Raw genomic sequence first — 25,968 nt, forward strand, 5'->3', positions numbered from 1 at the left:
GTAATGTAAAAGCTAAATAAATTCATACGTACTATAATATAGATAACCGGGATATGAAATTTACTTTACAGTGACTCGTGGGCCCGCAAGGAACAAAAGTGCACAAAGGCAGTAAACCTACAATTTTTGGAGTAGTAAAGCCAACTATAATCCTTGATGATATCTGCTATCCACAAGCTACCTCGGTCCTAAAATGGTTGAAAACGAGGGTGGTGAGATTATAAAATCTCAATGAGTAAACAGATACCATCTAAACCATCTAAAGTCGAGTAAATGGAGACAGATAAAACAGTTTAACATACTGAAATTCATCACCTTTCAACTTGTTTCAACCAAATAAAATCAATTCATATAAATTGAGTAATTAACATGGCTTATGAATTTCTTAAAACTTTGGCTCGTGTCAAAATCATTCTCATACCTAGTTATCAGAGATACCTTGGCCACAGGCTATCCCAAACCCAGTTCACTGAAGCTATTAAAAAGTTATGTACTCATAAATCATGTTTTTTATTTTAAAAATATAGTCGTTCCTTGGCATTGGCTGAGTTCGCCTTCACGTGGTGGTTTGGCGTGAAGTGAACTCTAAAAGTTATACCTCGGGAGTTACCTTACTCGCCTCTCCAACCGAGGTAGGAATATGACCAGGTTCCATGCCCCTCTAATAGGCTAGTCCACAGAATTAGCCCATTGCAGCAAGCTAAACCCACCATACAATAAAATTTGTAACAGCATGACATGGCAATTTTATCATTATCCAACCTATCAAGGTAAACAACAGTTATACATTTCAACTCAAATACCAATTCAACCATTCATGCCAATATTGTCATAAGCCAATCAATTAGAACCATAAATTCACAGTACATCAAATGGTCTCCAATTACTCTATTTGAAAAGCCATTATTCAATTTCAAGACAATTTTACAAAATCATCTCATTTAAACACATTTTGTTTATAAAATATAAAGATTTACCATTTAAACTCATTTCTCTATCAAATCACAAAAACGATTAAAAACTACTTTAGATAATTAGGACGATAATAAGGTTACTCACAGTACTAGGAGTTCGATATACTCCTATTCTCAGTCTTCGGACACAATCTCTTTACCCTTGTTAGAGGGCTCACCACCTATACATCATACGTGACACAAATTTCAATAAATTGTGTCAATGTATCATAAACTATTTCAGGCTCTATAAATCTATATGAATGCATGAAATGTGATGCAAAATGTCAGAATGGCCATTTAAATACGGTATTCGACCTAATTCGTACTATTCTCGGTGTAATTGGCTAAAACCTCCAATTTAACTCCAAATCGATTTCTTTTATTTTTTACACTCCAATTATACTTAAAATACCTCAATGACTGTGAATATGATTCAATTTATTAGTTCGAACCATAAATCGCACATGTCAATACATTAGGTAAAAATTCATATTTTCATGCCAAAATTTCCCATTTAAATTTTTAGCCTCACCAATCATTAAATACTACCAAAATATCATCAAATATCATCAATTTCAGCCTCAATATCCTCCCTAGAAAATTAAGCCTCTTGTGGGTTTGTGAAGAACAAAGTGATTCCTTGCTAGATTTTCATACTTTCCATTACCAAACAACCAAAAACACTTAATTAGCTTGAAATCTAGCAAAATCAATGCTCAAAACCTCTCCTCTCAAATTCGGCCAGTATGGGTTTATCATGCAAACTTGAGTTCTAAGCATGGAAAATGAAAAAGAAAGCATGGGTAGTGTAAATCACAAGATAAAATCACAAAATTTTACCTTTATTAGCTTAATCCCTTGAAATCCCACACTTTTTCTTCAATTTTCCCACCTAGGGTTTGTGTTCTTTCCTTTCCTCTTCACTTCATACTTTGGCCGGCCATATGGGTGAGACTAAGAGAGTTTTAAATAGATTTTACAAGGAAATTCTAGAATAATCCAAGCTTGACACATGGCATTTTTCCATTGGTCCATGTGTAATACTTATCCATTAAGCAATATCTCTCCAATACATCAAATGTTTCAATTATCCACAATGTAAAATGTTAATGGCTGAAATCCATGGGCATGACAAGTGTTAGGTGGTGTAAAATTCTAAAATTCTAACTTTGCCCCAATAAACTCGTAAAATTACTATTTTACCCCTAGGACTCCAAAACTGTCAGAATTTAAATTTTTCACCTCTCAAACTCAAATCATACTCCAATGAGTCAAATGTTATCAAAATATTTTCTAAAAATTCCCATTTTATCCTCGAGTGACAAAATTACCATTTTACCCCTAGAACATGAAAGTTCCAAATTGACTCCAATTCAGCCTTCGAACTCCAAATCATCATTTTAAGTCATTTTGGGGTTTTAAAATTCTCAATTTCATCTTAAGATCTCTATTTAGACTAGTTTGAGGCTTAATTCAACTTAATAGTACCATTTGGTACAATATCGACTTTTGACGATTTTTCAGGGCTTTCCAAGTATGCAAACATGCTATCCATCACATGTATGTAATGACAAGTATTTTATAAGGTTGAGCTTTATAATTGGCCTAATTTGATCTATCACTCAATTAATTGGCCAATATGTCCAATTCAACTCTAAATAATTTCATTTTTCTCCCAATACTCCAAATCATCAAACACAAATTAAATAACTTGAATATGTAAAAATCATCCTCACATTTTCTCTTGGAAAATTTTACCATGGTGGGTGCATCAACACTATAATATTTCCTACTTGATTCTCACACCATAAATCACTAATTCCTAACCAAATCACTTGAAATAAAATAAAAATCATCATCAATATTGTACATGGAGAATTCAACCAATGATGGGTGATGGGAGAACATGAATTTTTCTTGCTTGATTTTCATGCTACACATCACCAATCAACTAAAAACACTAAAATACATTGAAATCTAACCAAATCAAGCATCAAAACCTCTCTCCTAGGGTTTGATCAACACACTATCCTTCATGATATCTTGTGATTCAACCATGGAAAATGCAAAATAATGCATGGGAAAGGTAGATCACAATTCAAAATCAAGAAATTTTACCTTTGATTGCTTGATTACTGGAAATCCACCAATTTTCTCTTGAATTTTCACCCTAGGGTTCTTGTTCTTCCTTTTTCTTCATTTGTTCTTGCTTTGGCCAGCCATATGCAGAGAAATAAGCTGATTTTGTGCTAATTTATAAGGAAAATAATAAATGGATGAGAATTTGACACATGTCACCATTCCATTGGTCCATGTGTCATACTTACCCATTAAGCAATCTCTCTCCACCACTTAAAATTTCTCAATTATCCATGATAATATTAGGTAAAATCCATGTGCTGGACAAGTGTTGGGTGGTGTAAAATTACAATTTTGCCTCTAAAGTTGCAAAATGACTATTTTACCCCTATGCTTTGAAAAATGTCAAAATTAAAATTTTTCACTTCTCAAACTCAAATTATGTTCTAAATAGTCAATCTTGGTCAAAAACTTCTTTAAACATTCCAATTTTAACCTCAGGTGGCAAAATGACCATTTTGCCCCTAGGTCATGAAAATTCAAATTTGACTCCAAATCTATCCTCGAACTCAAAATCATCATTTTAAGAAATTCTTGGGTTTTAAAATTTTCAATTTCACCTTAAAATCTCTATTTGGACTAGTTCGAGGCTTAATTCAACTTAATTGTACCATTTGGTACAATGTCGTCCTTTAACGATTTTTGAGGTACCCAAGTAAGCAAATATGCATTTTTATATAAGAATGGCATAATAAATATATTTTAGAGCTGGACTTGATAGGATATGCTATGAGCATGTGTTATTGACTTTACGGGGAGTTGGGATAGACACTTGCCATTGGTGGAGTTCGCATATAACAATAGTTTTCAGTCTAGTATTGGGATGGCACCATACCAGGCTTTGTATGGAAAAAAGTGTCGAACTCCACTCTACTGGGATGAAGTGGGTGAGAGGAAATTGTTTAATGTAGAATTGATTGATCTAACTAATGACAAGATCAAGGTTATCCGAGAGCGATTAAAGATAGCTCAAGACAGGCAGAAAAGTTACTCAGATAGACGGAGAAAAGATTTGGAATTTGAAGTTGATGATAGAGTTTTTCTTAAGGTCTCTCCTTGGAAAGGTAATAATTTGAATACTTTAAGGTATTAAGTCTTATTTTATTATATTATTGTAGTAAATTGTGGTATCTTATTGGATAATGAAAGGTGTGATCTGGTTCGCAAAGCAAGGAAAGCTCAATCCGAGATACATTGGACCCTTTCGTATTATTGAAAAGATTGGGCCAGTGGCATATAAACTAAAGTTACCCCCATAGTTGGTTCAGATTCACAATGTCTTTCACGTCCCAATGTTGAAAAAGTATGTACCTGATCCCTCTCATATCCTCGAGACACCTCCGATTGAGTTGTAAGAAGATTTGAAATTCGAGGTGCAACTTGTACATATTCTAGATTGAAAGGATCGAGTGTTGAGGAATAAGAACATTCCAATGGTTAAGGTGTTGTGGAAAAATGCTCGGATGGAGGAGATGACGTGGGAAGTTGAGCACCATATGAGAAACCAATACTCGCATATTTTCTCCGCGTCCGATAAGTGAAATTTTGAGGTCAAAATTTTATTTTAAAGGGGGTAGTGTTGTCAAGCACTACTTTATAATATACTTGCCATGTCATTCGTGTATTTGACAACTTGTTTGCATACTAGAATACTTCGAAAAAATCATCAAAAGTCAGTAGTGTACCTAGTGGTACAGCTAAGTTGATTTAAGCCTTGAACTAGTTCAAATAAAGATTTTAAGATGCAATTGAGAGTTATTGAATCTTAGAATGACTTAATATGGTGATTCGGAGTTCGGGGATTGATTTAGAGTTAAATTGGAATTTTCATAATGTAAGGGTAAAATGGTCATTTTTTCATCCGAGGGCAAATTTGGGATGGTGGATGCAATTTTGATCAAGTTTGACTATTTGGAACATAATTTGAGCTTGAGAAGTGAAAATTTTTAATTTCGATAATTTTTTGAACATAAGGGCAAAAAGGTCATTTCATATGTCCACAAGGATGTAATTAGAATTTTTGAAATTTTACACCACCTTGACACTTGTCAAACCCATGAAATTCATTTTATACTTTGGATAATCGAGGGATTTTATGTGGTGGAGAAGAAATGCTTAATTATTAAGTTTTATGTATGGACCAATCACATGGTGACAAGTGTCAAGCCTTAATATTATTATTATTTCCTTTATAAACACAACTAAAACTCTCCCATCTCATTTCTCTTCGCCAGCCAAGGCAAGAACAAAAGGGAAAAAGCATAGAACAAACCCTAGAGAAGAAAATCAAGAGAAAATTCATTGGATTTGAAGGAATTAAGCAAGTAAAGGTAAAATTTCGTAATTCTAACTTGTGATCTACCTTTCCTATGCATTCTTTTTCAATTACCATGGTTAAAATTCAAGATTTCATGAAGGATTCATGGCTAACCGAATTTAGGGAGAGAAGATTTGATGATTTATTTGGTTAGATTTCAAGGTATCTTAGTGTTTTAAGCTGTTTGGTGATGTTTAGCATGAAAAACAAGCCAGAAATTTCATGCCCTTCACCCACACTCCTTGGTTGAAATTTTTGAGAGAAATTGGATAATGGACTTTGATGAATTTCATGCTATTTAGGTGTTTTTAGTTGTTTTAAGATGCAAGGTGTAAAAATCAAGCATGAAAATTACATATTCTACACTAAACCTTCAATGGCCGAATTTTACAAGGAAGATATTGATGATGGATTTTTGTGATATTACATATTATTTAACTTGTAATTGATGACTTGGAGTGTTGGAAGTGGAATCAAGTTAATTGGAGTTGAATTGGATGTATTGGCCAATTAACCGGTGTATAGATCTAATTCTGCCAATACCATTTTATTTCGATACATAATTGAAGCTACGTAAAACACCATATTTAGATAATAATCTGAACATTTCGCATCCCATTTCATGCATTCATATAGAGGCTAAATTAGTTTTATAACGGTTTAGTACAAATATAGTAAATTGCTTGTTGTGCATTATGTTTAGGTGGTGAAACTTTCGATAAGGGTACGGAGATTGTACCAAAAGACTGAGACTAGGAGTACTTCGACTCCCGATATTGTGAGTAACCTTATTATCATCTTAATTATCTAAAGTAGTTTTTATTCGTTTTTGTGATTTTATAGAAAAATGAGTTTAAATGGTAAATCCTTATGTTTTATAAGTAAAATGTGATTAAATGAAATGAGTTTTATAAATCATTTTGAAATTGAATGACGATTTTAGAAATTGAGTAATTGGAGACTGTTTGATTGTGTTGTAAATTTATGATTTGCATTGAATGGCTTATGGTGATATTGGCATGAATGGTTGAATTGGAAATTGTGTTGAAATTGTATGAACTGTTTGTTTTGCCTTAACAGGCTGGGTAGTAATATAATTGTCATGTCATGCTGTCGAAACTTTTATTGATTTGGTGGGATATTGATTAGTCATTGCAGTGACGGGTTTTCATGGACTAGCCTATTAGAGAGGGGCACGGTAAACTTGGTTATATTTTACCTCGGTACGAGAGTCGCGGAGGGTATCTCATGAGGTAAAGCTTTAGAGTTCACTACACGCTAAACCACCACGGGAGGGTGAACTCAGCCAACGCCAAGGAACGACTATGCTTTTAAATGTAAAAATGTGTTTTATGAGTATATGAACTTTTCTTTAACAGCCTTGGCGGACTCGGTTGGATGCCCCGGGCAAGGTATCCCTGAGAATGAGTTTTGGCACGAGCCAAATTTTTAAGAAATTTATAAGCCATGTTGATTATTTGACTGAAATGAAATTATTTTATTTAGTTGAAATGAGTTTGAAACGTTTTGAATCATAGTACGATGAACTATTTTAAGTTGTCTCCATTTACTCGACTTTAGATATTTTAAATGATGTTTGTTTACTCACTGAGTTTATATAAACTCACCACCCTCATTTCCACTCATTCCAGGATCAAGACAGTCCGTAAATAGCTGATTACGTCGAGGGTTATTATTGGACTCGCCTCCTCAGAAATTGTATGTCCACAGCCTTTGTTACCTTTGGTCATTCAGGGGCTCACACGTCATTGTAAATTAAATTACATACTCTAGTTATCTGTGTTACTGTATGTATGGATTTATTTTGCTTTTACGCTACAAAATTCATTTACGCAGAGTTCTATAAATATTGTTTTATAAGAAAATAGAATATTTCATTTAATATTTTTATTTTATTCTATTAGCTACAATTACACCCTAAATGAATGTTTTAGACATAAAAACTTGTTTTTAGTTATGAAATGTGTATTTTCCCCTATATATTATATTTTTAGCAGGTTTCAAAATTTTTAAGAAAAATGACCAAAATGCCCTTGTGAGAGAAAAAATATTTTTTTATTATTGTTTTGATTTGAAAATAGCTTATAATCTTTTAAAATATGATATTTAGTAATTATTGCTCACAGGGGAGGTGCGAAAACTGATATTAAGCCTTACGAGGTTTCGATTGGCAATCAGGGTAATGAATGTCTATCGGGACATCGCAACGGTTGTCGCAGGCTCGAGAAGAGTACCAGGTTGTGACATTAACAAAAACAAGTAAGTGAATTTGCGTTAAAATGTTCTAGGTAAATGTATATATGTTTGAATGAATTACTTGAAATATTTTATTTGATTTTTCTTCAAAATGCACACAAGAACAAGCCCTTGATGAAACTTTTTTTTTTTTGTGTTGTGTTGTGAAATGTGACTGTGATGAATCCATGTACTCCTTTATTATGTTGATATAAGCATATATGTGTTGTGCATTCAGAGGTTATATTGTGTAATAAATATAGCCATGCATGTGCGCGATGTGGGGGAGCACATGCTTGTGATGACGGGTGCGGGATTGTGGATGATGATATTGCTTGTGGGCGATGTGGGGGATACACACGATGGTATTAGCTGTGCACGATATGGGGGATGCACATGATGACTCCAGCTATGTGCAATGTGGGAGTGCATATGAGCTAGGTGAGGCGGTGGTGGTGTAAAGTCTTATATATATATTTATTATATAGAGAGGTTTGGAATTAATATGTGATTGCATTGACTGTTGGAACTTGATTATTGTCAAATGTGTTTAAGCTAATTTTCTTTGCAACAGGATTGGATTTATATAGCAATGAAAATTTTCCCTAACTTCATCTAGCTAGATTCTCACTGCAACGAAAATGAATCTCGCTGCAGCGAGAAAGTCTTAGGTTGGGGGAGGGTATGCACTGGCTCTATTTTCACTACAGTGAGAATGAATTCTCGCTACAGCGAGAAACTCTCAAGTGGTTCAAAATTTTGGTCTGATCGTTGCAGCAAGAATGGCTTTCCACTGCAGTGAGAAACCTTCTCTTTTGCTTGTTTTGCATGGACATTTACTGGAATTTTCATTCTTTTCAACTTCATGGTTTATCATGGATTGTAAATGCTAAGGAATTAAATAATCAAGGGATGAATTAAGAGGCTTTACAAGAAAGTAAACTAAATTGCATTGTTTGTAACTAAAGTGCATCATGTTTTCAAAATCGCTTTGTATCGTTGCTTGTTCCCTTCTTATGTTCACTCACTGAGTTTATACTCACTGTTTTTAACTTCATGTTTTTAGATCAGGAGGCAGTTGGAACCTAGGTCGAGGTGTCCATGTGGATTAGTCTTCTTGGTAGGTATCTCAGCATTCAATAGCTGTATCTTCGCCAAGGTCACTCCGTTGGAAGTCGAGTGTCTTTTTGTTGTGTATAGATAAACGCGATGTAAATTACTAAGATATATGTCTTAGACAATATATGTATATTCTGATTGGTAATGCCACTATGAGTTGGCAATGATTAACATTACTTTTGGTTAATATAAATGCAAGTATTTGATTGCTGTAGCACATTATTAAAGTTCTTGTAGGTTAGAATTATGAAATGTTACTTTAGGAACATTTGATAAAATGATGAACAGGTTATATAAATGGGCTTGGTTGGGCTTAGTGGGCTATGCCCATTGGGTCCATGCGCCGATCATGGCCAGAAAATTGGGCTGTGATAGCAGCACTGGAGAAGTAGCACTACAGCACTACTTAGCAAAACAACTAACACCGCGACACCAAAAAATAAAAATTTAATGCGATTTTGAAAATTAGGTTACTTGGAGCCTATTTAAGGGACCTTTTTCAAAGGTTTTAAGGAAAAGGCAACAAGCAACTATTTTGAGGATTTAGAGCCAAGAACAACCACTGGCCCAGCAGCTTTTTAGGCCTAAACCACGTGACCCTCAAAAGCTTAAGCTCAAGTTGCTAGTAGTGGTGGGCTTGAATTGTTATATAGGTCTTAACAATCACATTCACATCAGATGTGGGATATTGGATATCACAATCCCACCCACTCAAATCCTTGATGTCCTCATCAAGGCCAAACATCACATCCACAAGACCAAGATCACCAGAACAATGTGAAAGCTCACATCAGACTGGTACAGGCTCTAATACCATTTGTAACGACCCAAGTCCAACCACTAGTCCATCAATTTTTTGGGCCTAAACCACGTGGCCTTCAAAAGCTTAAGCTCAAGTTGCTAGTAGAAGTGGGCTTGGATTATTATATAGGTCTTAACATCACATTCACATCAGATGTGGGATGTTGGATATCACATATATATTCAGTGTTATAGTATGCATGATCATCTCTATAACATATACATATATATATAAGCATATATACACCCACCGGTCATCAGCTCATTTGCACTCCCACATCACACATAGCTAGAATCATCTTGTGCACTCCCACACCACACAACAAACATATATACAACCACCGATCGTCAGCTCATGTGCTCTCCCACACCGCACAAACTCTGTTATAATTACCACAAAATGTTACTTATTAATACATATCATATATCTATATATATATATATCATATATCTATATATATATATATATATATATCAACATAACATAGGTGCACATGGATTCATCACAATCATATTCCACAACACAAAAGTGTTTCATCAAGGGCTTGTTCCCATGCATATTTTACAGAAAAGATCAATCAAATATTTCAAGTGATTCAATCAAGCTTGTATGCACTTATCCCAAAACATTTTAATGCAAGTTTACTCACCGTTTTTGTTAATGCTTTGATCGACTCTAACTGCGTCTAATGCTTCGGATGGAGATGTGGGGCTTCGTTGGAACCTATCACACACAATAACATCACACCAACCCAAATTGGCATTAATAAAATTCTAAAAGCCATTTCCTAAATCAAGTTTTACTAGTTATTCCTAACTAGCTTCCAATTATCATTAAATGGCTATTTATTTACTCTACTCTAATCACACTAAAAAATATATAAACAACTCAACAATAAAACACTCACAATCTAATTATTAACCATTATCAACAACTTAAAATCAACCCTAATTCATTACTCACCTTGGTGGATTTTGTAATTTGAATTCCTTTCTAAGAGTTTTCAAGCTATTATGGAAAATCTCTCTCTCTCTCTCTAAAATGTCCAACTAGTGAAAGAGTATTGAGAAAAGACTTTTGAGGGTTTTTCAGGTGTAGAAGTAAAAGAGTATGAAAAACCCTGTGATAAGGTGTATAAAAGCATGAGAAATGGAGTTAATTTAGGAAAGTTATAAAGGTTTCAAGGGAGGCTTCCATGGAAGATGAAGAAAAAAAGGTGAAATGGAGAGAAGAGATGGGAAGAAGAAGAAGAAGCTACTAAAAGTTAGACGAAGCTGCTAGAAATTAGATATTTATGCTTAAAGTTGATTGAAGTTCCATTTATTTACAAAAATACCATTCAATAGTTGACTTTGCCTCCTTTCTTTCCCTTGGTTCAACTTTTTGCTCCTTTGATACTGAAACAAAGTCCATAATAGTGTAGAAGTACTCGAGTTCACGAAAACTTTAAAATTTAGATCTAATATGCAAAATGACCATTTTACCCCTATTTTGAAAATTATCATTCCTTATATTTTCTTTGTTTATTTCATTATTATATACATCATTCATTTATTTCTTAGTACTATTTAGACCTTAATAATTTTAGAAAACCCACTTCTAGGAGCTCACTAAGAAAATGACAAAATTACCCCTAATCCGTGTTATTGCATCTATTTCTAGTTACGTGTCTATGGAGGTTGAGGTTTCACATCAGATTAGTCTTAATTTAAGTTTTATTTCTTTGTTTAGCAATTGTGTTCAGCTATTGTATGAGAAGAGCAAACAACTTGGAGACTATCCCATGTGATATAGAAATTCAGTGAACTTTTCACAGACTTCGATGAGAGAATCTACAAGGCGTTACTTTAGTAAACACAATGGCTGATCAACAGGGTGAATAGCAGATCCAAGACCATGTAGTAGTTGACAATCGTTGCTTAAGGGATTATGCTGTTCCTTTGGTACAAGGAATTCCATCAAGCATTCAAAGGCCAGCTATTCAAGCAAACAATTTTGAAATCAAGCCAGTTATCATCACCATGATTCAAACATCGGTTTAGTTTAGGGGTCTTCCAAGTGATGATCCAAATGGTCATATATCAAACTTCTTGGAGATTAGTGACGCGTTCAAGAACAATGGTGTCATAGATGATGCAATTTGGTTAAGGCATTTTCCCTTCTCTTTAAGGGATAAAGCTAAGGCTTGGCTAAATGCACTCCCTACTAGCTCCATAACAACATGGGATGATCTTGCTCAGAAATTCCTTGCCAAATTCTTCCCTCCGGCTAAGACAGTAAAATGAGGAATGACATTACATCATTCATGCAACTAGATTCTGCATCATTGTACGAAGCTTGGGAAAGATACAAAGAACTTTTTCGGCTTTGTCCTCATCATGGTCTCCCAAAGTGGCTTCAGGTGCAAACTTTTTATTAGGGTTTAAGTGGGCAAGTTCGAACCACCATTGATGTTGCTGTGGAAGGAGCTTTAATGGCAAAATCAATTGATGAGGCATACAATATTTTGGAGGAAATGGTTGCAAACAACTACCGGTGGCCAACAAAGTGAGCAATGCATATGAGGGTAGCTGAATTCATCATGTTGATGCTATGATAACATTATTCGCTCAAGTAGCTGCTTTAACTAAAACTTTTGAAGCTTTTGGTACTAATAGTTTGCAAAGTCCTTTTATAGCTTGTGAGTTATATAGAGATAATCATGCAAGTCATTAATGTCTAAGCTCAACAGAGGCAGTGCAATTTATGGGTAATAGACAACAGAATAACCCCTACTCCAACACTTACAACCCAGGGTGGAGGAATCATCCCAATTTCTCTTGGGCTAATAATCAATGTTCGTCCTCAACTCCAAGGCCAAATGGACCTCTAGGATTTTGCTAACAAGCCGACGCATCTATTTAGAAAAGAAGCCAGCTGTGGAAGATCTACTGAGGCAATACATGACACAGAATGATAGCACTATACAAAGTCAAACAACTCTCATTTAGACTCAAGTAGCATTAATCGAAACCTTGAGACTTAGGTTGGTCAACTTGCTAATTTATTAAACAATCGACCTCAGGGAACATTGCCTAGTGATACAAAGGTGAATCCAGGGAGAAAAGGTAAGGAACTAGTTATGGCAATCACCTTGAAGAGCGAAAAAGAGGTTAAACATAATGTTAGGCAAGCTAATTTCCAAGATGAGCCTATTGAGAATAAAAAGGTGATTGAGAGAAGTGATAAGCAAAGTCAAGAGAAAGAAGCAAAGACAACTTTACCACCACCACCCTTTCCTTAGTGCCTTTAAAAACAAAAGCTTGATAAACACTTCCAAAAATTTCTTGAGGTATTCAAAAAGCTTCACATCTACATTCTTTTTGCAAAAGCTTTAGAGCAAATGCCATCATATGTGAAGTTTTTGAAGGACATATTGACAAATAAAAGGAAAGTAGAGTACTTTGAGACAACTACACTCATTAAGGAGTGTAGTGCAATAATCCAAAACAAGCTTCCATTAAAGCTTAAGGACCCAATGAGTTTTTCTATCCGTTACTCAATTGTTAATTTTAATTTTTCAAAAACTTTGTGTCACAACTCGGTACTTCCTTCGAGCCCATGACAACCGCCTCGATGTCCCGATAGACATTCATTACCCGAAATGTCAACCGAGCCTTATAAGGCTTAATATTAGTTTTTGCACCTCCCTTGTGAGCAACAATTACTAAACATCATATTTTAAAAGATTATAAGCTATTTCCAAATCGAAACAATAAAAAAATTAAAAAATATATTTTCTGTCTCACAAGGACATTTTGGTCATTTTTCCCAAAAATTTTGAAACCCGTCGAAAATATAACACATGGGAGAAAATACACATTTCATAACTAAAAACAAGTTTTTATGTCTAAAACAATCATTTAGAGTGAAATCGTAGCTAATAGAATAAAATAAAAATATTGAATAAAATATTCCATTTTCTTATAAAACAATATTTATAAAACGCTACGTGAATAATTTTTACAGCGTAAAAACAAAATAAATTCATATATATATGGTAACACAAATAACCAGAGTATGTAATTTAATTTATAATGACGTGTGGGTCCCTGAATGACTAAAGGTAACAAAGGTTGTGGACCTATAATTTTTGAGGAGGCGAGTCCAATAATAACCCTCGACAAAATCAGCTATTTACTAACTGTCCTGAGCCTGGAATGAGTGGAAAAGAGGGTGGTGAGTTTATATAAACTCAGTGAGTAAACAAACATCATCTAAAATCTCTAAAGTCGAGTAAATGGAGACAACTTAAAATAGTTCATCGTACTATGATTCATAACGTTTCAAACTCATTTCAACTAAATAAAATAAATTTATTTCACTCAAATAATCAACATGGCTTACGAATTTCTTAAAAACTTGGCTCATGCCTTGGCGTTGGCTGAGTTTACCCTCACGTGGTGGTTCGACATGAAAGTGAACTCTAAAGCTTTACCTTAGGAGATACCCTCCGCGCCTCTCGTACCAAGGTAAAATATAACTGGATTTACCTTGCCCCTTTCTAATAGGCTGGTTGTCAAGCCTGACTCTATAAAATACTTGCCATGTCATTCATGTGATTGACAATATGCTTGCATGCTAGGAAAGCCTCGAAAAATCGTAAAAAGTCGGTAGTGTACTTAATAGTACAACTAAGTTGAATTAAGCCTCGAACTAGATCAAATGAAGATTTTAAGGTGAAATTTTAAATTTTAAATTCTCAGAACAACTTAAAATGGTGATTTGGAGTTCGAAGACCAATTTGGAGTCAAATTGGAATTTTCATGATCTACAGGTAAAATGGTCATTTCGCCACCCGAGGTTAAGATGTGAGAGTTAGATGAAATTTTTCACTAAGATTGATCATTTGGGGTATAATTTGAGTTTGATAAGTGAAGAATTTTAATTTCGGTGTTTTTCTGAGGATAAAGGCAAAATAGTCATTTTACCACCCTATGGGCAAAATGGTCATTTTACACACCCAACACTTGTCATGCTCATAGAATTCATCCATTGACTTTTTATGTTATGGATAAATGAGAAAATATATGTGGTGGAGATAAAAAGTTTATATTTTTAAAGTTTTAAAAATGGACCAATAATAAAATGACACTTGTCAAGCTTAGAATATTTTATTATTTCCTTTAAAAATCAGCCTATAAACCTCTCACTTCTCTCCAAATATTCGGCCAAGCAAGGAAAAGAGGGAAACAAAGAAAGAACAAACCTTAGGTGGAGAATTTCAAGAGAAAAAGTGTGGAAAATCAAGAAAAACAAGTGAAAAAGGTAGGATTTCTCAATTTAAACTTGAAATCTATTTTCCTTAAGCATTTCTCCTTATTTTTCATGGTTAAATTTCATATTTTTATGGTGAATTCATGGCTAGCCGAATAGGCATGGAGAGAGAATGATGTTGGATTGATTTGATTTCAAGTTATGTTAGTGGTTTTAGTTAGTTTATCATGTCTAGAAGCAAAACAACAAGAAAAGAATTCATTTTTCCCATCACCCATCAATGGTCGAACCTACCTTGTATTGAGTGAGGTTGAATTTGATTTTTTTTATTTTAAGAAAATTGGTTAGAAAATGATGAATTATGGTGTAGAAAAGTAGTAGGAAAAATCACGATGTTAATGCACCATTATTGACCGAAAATTCTCAGAAGAAAAGTGAAGATGGTTTTGCCAAATTTTAGGTTATTTGACTTGTGTTTGGTGAATTAAGGTGTTGGAAAAGAAATGGAGCAATTTGGAGCTAAATTGGACACGTTAGCCAATTAATCGGGTGATAAGAAGAATTAGGCCAATACCGGGTTTAGATGGTTACCCATGCATTTTGCATTCCATATCATGCGTTAGTAGTCTAAATTAGTTTAATTTCGATTTAGTACCAATGTAGTAAGTTTTTTGATTTTGTACTATGTCAAGGTGGTGAGTCCTCCGATAAAGGCAAGGAAATTGCATCCGAAGATCAGTAGTTGGAGTACTCTAAAAATTTGACTTCCAAAATAGTGAGTAACCTTATCATCATTTTAATTATCTAAAGTGGTCTTTTATTCGATTTTTGTGAATTTTATGGAAAATGAGTTTAAATGGTTAATTTTTAGGTTTTATAAACAAAATGTGTTTAAATGAAAATATTTTATAAATTGTCTTGAAATTGAATGATGGCTTTGAAAATAAAGTAACTAGAGACCACTTGATGTGTTGTAATTTATGGTTCTAATTGATGGCTTATGATAATGTGTTGGCATGGCTGGCTGGAATTGTGGTTTGTGAACTGTATGAATTGTTCTGTTTTACATTTGCAGGCTAGGTAGTATAATATTAGTCATGCCATGCTGTCAAAATTTTATTGTATGGTGGGTTTCGCTTACTGCAATGGGCTGGTTCTGTGGACCAACGTATTAGAGGAGCACGAAATCCAATTATATACGTACCTCGATCGGAGAGGCGCGTAGGGTATCTCCTAAGGTATGGTTAGAGTTTACGTCACGCCAAACCACCTTGTGATGATGAACTCTGCCAACGCTAAGGAACGGTTGTGTTTTTCAAAATAAAAATATGTTTATGTGTATACGAAATTATTTAACAGCCTTGACGGACTCGGTTAAATGCCTCGGCCAAGGTATTCCCAAGAATGATTTTGGCAGAAGCCAAGCTTTTAAGATACTCAGAAGCCATGTTGATTATTTAAATGAAATAAATATTTATGTTATGAAATACTTATTGAGATGGAATATTTTAATTGTCTCCATTTACTCGACTTTAGATATTTTTGATGATGTTTGTTTACTCACTAGGATGTTATAATCTCACCACCCTCCTTTCCATCCATTTCAGGCTCAGTATAGGCTGTAGATAGCTAATATCGTCGAAGGCTATAGTTGGCTTTACTTTCTCAAAAATTGTAGGCTTGCAGCCTTTGTTCATTTTTGTCATTCGGGGGTCCACATGTCACTGTAAATTAAATTTCATACTCTAGTTATCTATACTACTGTATGTAGGAATTTATTTTGCTTTTATGCTGAAAAAATTATTTACGTAGTGTTCTAAAAAATATTATTTTATAAGAAAATAGAATATTTTGTTTAATATTTTTATTTTATTCTAACAGTCATAATTTTATTTTAAACGAATGTTTTAGACATCTAAAGTTATTTTTGATTTTGAAATATGTGTTCTGCACTTATATACTACATTATTAACTGGTATTAAAATTTTTAGGAAAAATGACCAAAATACCCCTATGAGACGAAAATTATTTTTTTTTATTGTTTTAAGTTGGAAATAGTTTAAAATCTTTTAGAACGTGATATTTGGCAACAATTACTCACAGGGGAAATCAGAAACTGATATTAAAACCTTGCAGGATTTCGATTGGCATTTCGGTTAATGAGTGTCTATCGGGACATCGCGACGGTTATCACTAGCTCGAAAGGAGTACTAGGTCATGACACTGGTCCATGGAAACCCGCCACTGCAGTGAATAATCAATATCCCACCAAATCAATAAAAGTTTCGACAACATGACATGGCAATTAAATTACTACCCAGCCTGTTAAGGCAAAACAAACAATTCATACAATTTCTACACAATTTCCAATTCAGCCATGCATGCTAATATCACCATAAGCCATTCAATTCAAACCATAAATTTACAACACAATCAAACAGTCCACAATTACTCAATTTCTAAAATCATCATTCAATTTCAAAATGATTTATAAAACTTATTTCATTTAATCACATTTTACTTATAAAACATAAGGATTTACCATTTAAACTCATTTTTCTATAAAATCACAAAAACGAATAAAAACTACTTTAGATAATTAAGATGATAATAAAGTTACTCACAATATCGAGAATCGAGGTACTCCTAATCTCGATCTTTGGGTACAATCTCCTTATCCTTATCGAAAGTTTCACCACCTAGACATAATGCACAACAAGCAATTTACTATATTTGTGCTAAATCGTTACAAAACTAATTTAGGCTCTATATGAATGCATGAAATGGGATGTGAAATGTTCTGATTATTATCTAAATATGGTGTTCTATGTAGGTTCAATTGTGTATGGGGCTGAAATGGTATTGACCTAATTCACACTATACACCAGTTAATTAGCCAAAATATCCAGTTCAACTCCAAATAAATTCATTTCACTTCCAATACTCCAAATCATCAAATATAAGCTAGCTAACATGAATTATAGCAAAATCATCTTCAACATTTTCTCTTGGAAAAATTCGGCCATGGAGGGTTCATGAATAATATGTCGTTTTTCATGCTTGATTTTTACACTTTACATCATAAAACAATTAAAAATACCTAAATAGCATGAAATTCATCAAAGTCCATTTTCCAATTTCTCTCTTGAAAAATTTAGCTAATGGGTGTGGGTGAAGGGCATGAAATTTCTTGCTTGTTTTCCATGCTAAACATCACCAAATAACCAAAAACACTTGAATAACATGAAATCTAGCTAAATCCAAGATCAAAACCCCTCCTCCCATGTCTGGCCAGCAAAGGTATCTTCATGCAAACTTGATTCTCAACCATGGAAAATGAAAAAGAATGCAAAGGAAAGGTAGATCACAAGCTAAAATCAAGAAATTTTACCTTTACTTGCTTAATTCCTTGAAATCCACTAATTTTCCTTTGAATTTTTGCTCACTAGGGTTTTTTCTCTTCTTTTTTCTCTTTCTTCTTGTCTTAGCCAACCATGAAGAATGAAATAAGAGAGGTGATTGCTGGTTTCTTTTTATTTAAAGGAAATATTAAAATAACTAAAGCTTGCCATGTGTCACCTTTTAATTGGTCCATTTTTAAACTTAATAATTAAGCATTCTCCCACCACAACATAAAATACCTCAATTATCCAAAGTATAATCGGTAAAATTCAAGGGCTTGACAAGTGTCATGGTGGTGCAAATTTTCAAAAATTCCAATTTTGCCCCCATAGACACGTAAAATGACCATTTTGCCCTTATGCTCGAAAAAATGTCGAAATTAAAATTTTTCACTTCTCAAGCTCAAATTATGTTCCAATAGTCAAATTTGATCAAAATTTCATCCACCATTCCAATTTTACCCTCAGGTGGCAAAATGAACATTTTACCCTTACGTTATGAAAATTCTAATTTAACTCTAAATCAATCTCCGAACTACAAATCACCATATTAAGTCATTCTAAGGTTCAATAACTCTCAAATGCATCTTAAAATGTCTATTTGGACTAGTTCGAGGCTTAAATCAACTTAATTGTACCATTAGGTACAATATCGTCTTTTAATGATTTTTGACGCATTCAAGTATGCAGACATTCTATCAAGTACCTATACAATATGGTAAATATATTATAGAGCTGGGCTTGACACTTTGTGTGATTTAGGTCCTGGAGTCTCAATTATGCCTTTACTTGTTGCTAGGAGAATTAGACTAAAGGAGATTCAACCCACTACAGTCACCTTATAACTAGTTGACAGAATAATAAGGCACCCTTGTGGGGTGATAGAGGATGTCTTGCTTAAAGTTGGAAAACTGTCCATTCTAGTAGACTTCATAGTACTTGAGATGAAGGAAGATCAAGAGGTTCTAATCATACTAGGACATCTATTATTAGCCACTACAAGTGCACTAATAGATGTAAGGGAAGGCAAAATGTCACGACCCGGAACTCCCCATCGAGCCCGTGACAACCGCCGCGAAGCCTCGACAAACATTCTTCACCCCGAATGTCGATCGAAACCTCGCAAGGCTCTCGTATCAGCTTTCGCACTTCCCCGGTGAGCAATAGTTATCAAATAATCAAAATACGAAGGATTACAAATCATTTCCAAATCATAACATAACATATTGTTTTTTTTTTTGGCTCACAGGGGCATTTTCGTCATTTTTATCGAAAACCTCGAAACTTGCTAAAAATGTAGTAGGTAAGTCAAAAATATATATTTAATGATTAAAAAAAAATTAAGTATCTAAAACGTTCATTTGAAGTGAAAATTTGACCATTTGAATATGATAAAAATATTCAATAAAATAAACTATTTTCTTGTAAAATAATTTTCATAAAACTATCGGTACATAATTCTTATAGCGTAAAAGATAATTATATTCATATATACTATAAAGCAAATAACCAAAGCATAAAATTTCTTTTACAGTGACACGTGGGCCCATATCTATCCAAAATGCATCGGAAGCTGGAAACCTACAGCTTTTACCGATTCGAGTCCAAATGAAGGTCCTTGTCAAAGTCAGCTAACTACGGAATTCCCTGAGCCTGAAATGTGAGGAAATGAGGGTGGTGAGATTATAAAATCCCAGTGAGTAAACAGATACCATCTAAACTATCTAAAGTCGAGTAAATAGAGACAATTAAAATAAATCATCATACTGTAATTTCATTACCTTTCAACTCATTTCAACCAAATAAAATCAATCCATAAAAATCGAGAAATCAACTTGGCTTATGAATTTCTTAAAACTTTGGCTCGTGCCAAAACTCATACTCGGTGATACCTTGCACAGGGCATCTAACCGAGTCCGCCAAGGCTGTTAAAATCTTGTATATACTTAAAATATATTTTAGTTTGAGAAAAATACAGCCGTTCCTTAGCGTTGGCTGAGTTCCCCTTCACGTGGTGGTTTGGCATGAAGTGAACCCTAAGCTATACCCCAGGAGATACCTTACGCGCCTCTCCGTTCGAGGTAATAATATAATGGAGTTTACCGTGCCCCTCTAATAGGCTGGTCCACGGAACCCCCTTTGCAGTAAATAATTAATATATAATCCACCAATCAATAAAATTCATTCTAGCATGACATGGCAATTTATTGCAACCTAGCCTCTCATGGCTGAACACACAGTATAAATAATTCTAACACCAAAATCAGTTTAGCCATTCATGCTCATTTATTAACATAAGCCATTCAATTCAAAATCATAAATTTGCAACACAAACTATGTAAAACCCGACCCTATAAATACATGTCATGACATACATGCATTGAGTAGCATGTTATTACGCTAGAAAAGCACCTAAGAATAAACGAAACCTGATATTGTACCTAACGGTACACTTAAATTTATTTAACCTCGAACTAGTTCAAATAGGAATTATAGGATGAAATTTAATATTTTATAGTCCATGAATGACTAAAAATGATTGTTCGGAGTTCGAGGGTTCATTTGGGGTAAAATTAGAAATTTTGATATTTAAGGGCAAAATCGTCATTTTGCCACCTAAGATAATAATTTGATCATGGAGTGAAATTTTTGACCAAGATTAACTATTTGGAGTATAATTTAAAGATAGGAAGTGAAAAAGTTTAATTCTGGTGATTTTTGGAGTGTAGGGGCAAAATCGTAATTTTGCCACCCATGGACAAAATTTGAGATTTTGAGAGAATTTAGATCAAATTTGACAAATTGGAGAATGGTATGAGTATAAGGGGTGAAAAATATGTCTATGGATAATTTTTCAATTTTTGGGGCAAAAATGTAATTTTTGACTTTTACGGGGGCAAAAGTGTAAATTGCAAAAATTACTCCACCGAGACTTTGGATGAGTCTGAGAATTTTATCTAAGCTATGAATATATGAGACAAGTGTATGGTGAAAATTTGGAAACAAATGGATGAAATTTTAAAAATGGGCCAATGGGAAAGTGACACATGGCATTTTTTAATGAAATAATATTATTTTAATGAAAAGTCAGCCATTTAAACCCAAATTTTGAGTGCTGGCCGGCCATAAGGAAGAAAAACAGAGGAAATAGAGAGGAAAGGAAGAAGAAAAGAAAAACCAAAGAGAAACAAGAAAATTCAAAGAGAAATTCGCGGTTTTCGACCGTTTACGCGTCTAACGGTAAGATTTTTCGATTTTAGCTTGATTCCTACCTTTCCTATGCCTTTATTTCCATTTAGCATGCTTGAGGAGAGAGATCAAAAAGTGATATCAAGGGCTGGACGAAATTCTAGGAGAGAGAAATTGAAATTTTTAGGTTTTGATTTTTAGTTAAATTGATAGTTTTAGTTAGTTAAATGTGTTTAGAAATTAAATTGGGCAAGAAATCATTAAATTTTCACAATACCCACTCTTGGCTGGATGCTCAATGCTGTACAATGATGATGAATTGATTTTATTCTAAGGGAAATGAAGAGAAAATGATGAAAAACGATTAAACGTGATAGAAAAACAAAGTAGAAAATTTACCGAGTTAATGTCCCATTTTTGGCCGAATTTTCCAAGGAAGGGAGTGAGCTGATTTTTGTTGTTTTTAGAAGGTTATTGGCTGATATTTGATGGTTAGAAATGTTGGAGAGAGAATGGGATGATTTAGAGCTAAAATGGAGCGCGTTAGCAATTTATCGGGCAAAGTGCCAAAAATAGGTTAATACCGCATTTAAGCCGTTTTAGGCTATTGCATTTCATACCATGCATTAGTATAGGATTGAAGTTAATTATATAGTGATTTAGCATCAATGTGATGAATTGTGTAAATTTTTGTAATGTGTCTAGGAGGAGAGCCTTCCGGAAAAGGCAAAGAAGTCGTACCCGACGAGTAGTGATCGGGGCGCTTAGAAAGCTTTTAGTTTGTACAAACGGTGAGTAAACTTATTATTATTGTAAATTATCTAGAGTTTATTTTAAATGCCCTTTATGTATTTTATGAAATGAGAATGAGATTAAAACGGGATTTTTGATGTTTTAGGAATAAATGTGACAAATAAAAATATATTGTATTGATTATGAAATTGAGTAATTGGAGGCTGCAAATTGACTTGAAAAATATATATTTTCCTAGGAATGGCTTATGAGAAATGAGTATATATGGCTATATTTTGTGAATGCATTGGGAATTTTATGTAAGTTGTTTTTACTATGCAGGCTGGATAAATAAATAAAAGCCACGTTATACTGTCGAAATTTTATTAAAATTGGTGGGTTAGTCACTGCAGTGACGGGTTTCCGTGGACTGCCTATTAGAGGGGCACGGTAAACCCAGTTATATAGTTACTCCGATTGTAGAGGCGAGGAGGGTAACTCCTGGGGTAGTATTAGAGTTCACTTCACGTCGAACCCCCACGTGAATGTGTAACTCGGCCAACGCCAAGGAACGGCTGGTTTTAAAAATAAAAATGTGTTTCACGTGTGAATATTTTAACACCCTTGGCGGACTCGGTTAGATGCCTCGGCCAAGGTATCCCCGAGGATTAGTTTTGGCTTGAGCCTTGTTTTAATAAAAGACATAAGCCTTAACAATTGTTTTGGTAAATTACAAATATTTTATGGTTTAAGAAATAAATTGAAAACATTATGAAATGGGTTGAAATTTATTGTTTAAACTTGCCTCCATTTTACTCGCCTTTAGATATTTATGATAATGTCTGTTTACTCATTGGGATTGCAAAATCTCACCCAACTCCTTTCCACCCATTTCAGGTTCAGTATAGACTGTAGATAGCTGATCTCATCGAGGACTACTATTGGATCTGCATTTTCCAAACCGTAGGTTCACAGTCCTCTTTACTTTTGTTTATTCGGGGGCCCTCTTGTTATTGTAAATTAAATTAAATATTTTGGCTTACTGTATTTCAGTATGTATAAATTTATTTAGCTTTTACGCTATAAAAATTATTCACGTATAACTTTATAAATATTGTTTTATAAGAAAATAGAATATTTCCCTTAATATTTCTTTTATTTTCTTATTTTATTCAAATAACCGTAATTTCGTTTTAAATGAAGATTTTAGACTTTTAAACTCATTTTGAATATGAATTATGTATTTTGTACTTGTATATTACGTTTTAGCCAGTTTTGAAATTTTTGAGAAAAAAATGACCAAAATACCCCTGTGTGGCGAAAAATTTATTTTGATTGTTTTTGATCTAAAATAGTAAATATTCTCTAAAAACTCGATATTTAACAATGATTGCTCACAGGAAAGGAAAGAAACTGATATGTAAGCCTTGCGGGGTTCCGGTTGGCATTCCGGATAATGAGTGTCAATTGGGACGTCGCGGCGATTGTCATGGGCCTGAGGGAGGTTCCGGGTTGTGACAAACTAGCAGTCTCTTATTACTCTATTTTCAAAACCAATATTCGATTTTTCAGAAAATTTATAAAATCATTTTATAAAATCACAATTTCTCTTAAAACATAGCAATTTACCATTTAAACTCATTTTTCATAAAATCACACAGTTGTATAAAACTACTCTAGATAATTAAGACGATAATAAGTTCACTCACAGTTCTAGGAGTCGATGTACTCCTAATCTCAGTCTCCAAGCACAATCTCTGTACTTTTACCAGTGTACTTTGTTCACCACTTATCCACAATGTACAATACATAACTTACCACATCAATACTTGACCATTATAAAATCTATTCAGGCTCGGTATATATGCATGATATGATATACAACTTATCCGACAACCGCTTAAATGCGGTGTTGACCTAATTCGGCCTATTATCTCCAATTTAACTCCAAATCAATTCTTCTCACTTTCTACACTCCAATTATAACTAAAATACCTCCATGACTGTGAATGAGATTCAATTTATCAGTCTCGGTAGCAAATTACAAAAACACCCCTAGTGGGTAAAAATTATATTTTTGCTCCAAAAATTTCCATTATTTTTCTAGGCTCATAATTCATCATTATTCATCATAATTCCTCAAATAAACATCAAGATCATCAGCCAATATTCCCCTAGAAAATTTGGCCAATAATGGTAATGGAGGAAAATAAATTCTTTTCTTGTTGTTTTGTTCCTAAATATGCTAAACTAACTTAAAACACTAACATAACTTAAAATCAAATTAATCTAACAACTTTCTCTCTCCTAACCCATTTTTTCAGAATTGAATTCGTCATGAAAACATGTAATTTAATCATGAAAAATAAAGAGAAATGCTTGGGAATAAGAAAACTCAAGCTTAATAGAAAAATCTCACCTTTTTCACTTAATTTCCTTGAAAATTCACATTTTTTCTTTGATTTTCTCTCTCTAGGGTTTTGTTTTTGTTTTCTCTCTCTTCTTGCTGGTTTGGCCGGCCATGGGGTGGAAGATGGGCTGATTTTATGCCTTTTTATAAAGAAATAATAAAATAATAAATGTATGACACATGGCATCATGTCATTGGCCTGTTTTTAAAATTTTAAAATTTTAATCCTTTTTATCTCCACCACACAATTAGTCAATGGTCAAAATGACGATAAATGAAGACCATGTGCTGGAAAATGTCCTGGTGGTGGAAAATTACAATTTTGCCCCTGGGGTGGTAAAATTACCATTTTACCCTTTTACTCCAAATTATACCGCAATTAAAGTTTTTCACTTCTAAACCTCAAATCTTACTCCAATAAGTCAAATGGGGCCAAAAAAATCTTTTCTAAAATTCTCATTTTGTCTCCAAGTGGCAAATGACCATTTTGCCCCTAGATAGCGAAAATTTCGGTTTGACTCCAAATTGATCCTCGAACTCCGAATCACCATATTAAACCATTCTGGGACTTTAAAATTCTTAATTTCATCATAAATTCTCTATTTGATCTAGTCGATGCTTAAATCAACTTTATTGTATCTCTAGGTACAATACTGACTTTTGTAAATTTTTCGGGACTCTCATATCATGCAAACATGCTATCCATCACATGTATGTCATGATAAATATTTTTTTAGAGTCGGGCTTGTCATCTTCTCCCCCACTTGGATCAACCATATGATCTTTCTTCTTGATTGACTTCGACATCCGGCTAAATATTAATATTTTAATAATATTTTATTAATAAAATATTATTTTATTCTAAAAATTTTATCTTGTCTCCTTGGTACCCAAAATACCTTATTATGCCTCACTTGACTTCCAAATCGCCTTTTATCGCACAAATTCTCCTCCGATAAAATTATTATTATTTTATTATTATTTTCTCACTTGCGAAACATTTTATCCTAAACTACTCCTTTCGTCTTTTATCACTTCTAAACATTTTAATTGACCTCAATTTGCATTCGATCAACTTTATTTATCACCATATCAAAGTATGGGGTATTTCAATCTCCCCCACTTAAATAGAATTCGTCCTCGTATTCCCGTCGATGTTGCGTTATCAATCTCCTTCTATGATCCTACTCCTTGTTCCTTCTATAGGGACATTCAATTTATTTCCCTCGTTCACCTTCAGTTCAATTAAATGCTTTATTTAAGGCAATTATCATCCTTTGGAACCGGATCAGTAATACTTTTCACAACCATGATCTCTTATATCTAGACACTAAGCATGCCTTTATCTCCATTATTACATTTGAACCATAACTTCATCTCAATTATACCGA

General features: G+C 33.8%; 1 non-coding gene across 1 annotated transcript; it reads right to left on the reverse strand.

The window, feature by feature from the left end:
- Positions 1 to 11,867: 11,867 nt before the first annotated feature.
- LOC148764157 (small nucleolar RNA R71) lies at positions 11,868 to 11,974 on the reverse strand. Its single transcript, XR_016024900.1, has one exon. It is a non-coding gene; the product is annotated as a small nucleolar RNA R71 (small nucleolar RNA).
- Positions 11,975 to 25,968: the final 13,994 nt, after the last annotated feature.

Source organism: Theobroma cacao, chromosome 2 (genome assembly GCF_053813885.1).
Source record: "Theobroma cacao isolate CCN51 chromosome 2, ASM5381388v1, whole genome shotgun sequence".
NCBI lineage: Eukaryota > Viridiplantae > Streptophyta > Magnoliopsida > Malvales > Malvaceae > Theobroma > Theobroma cacao.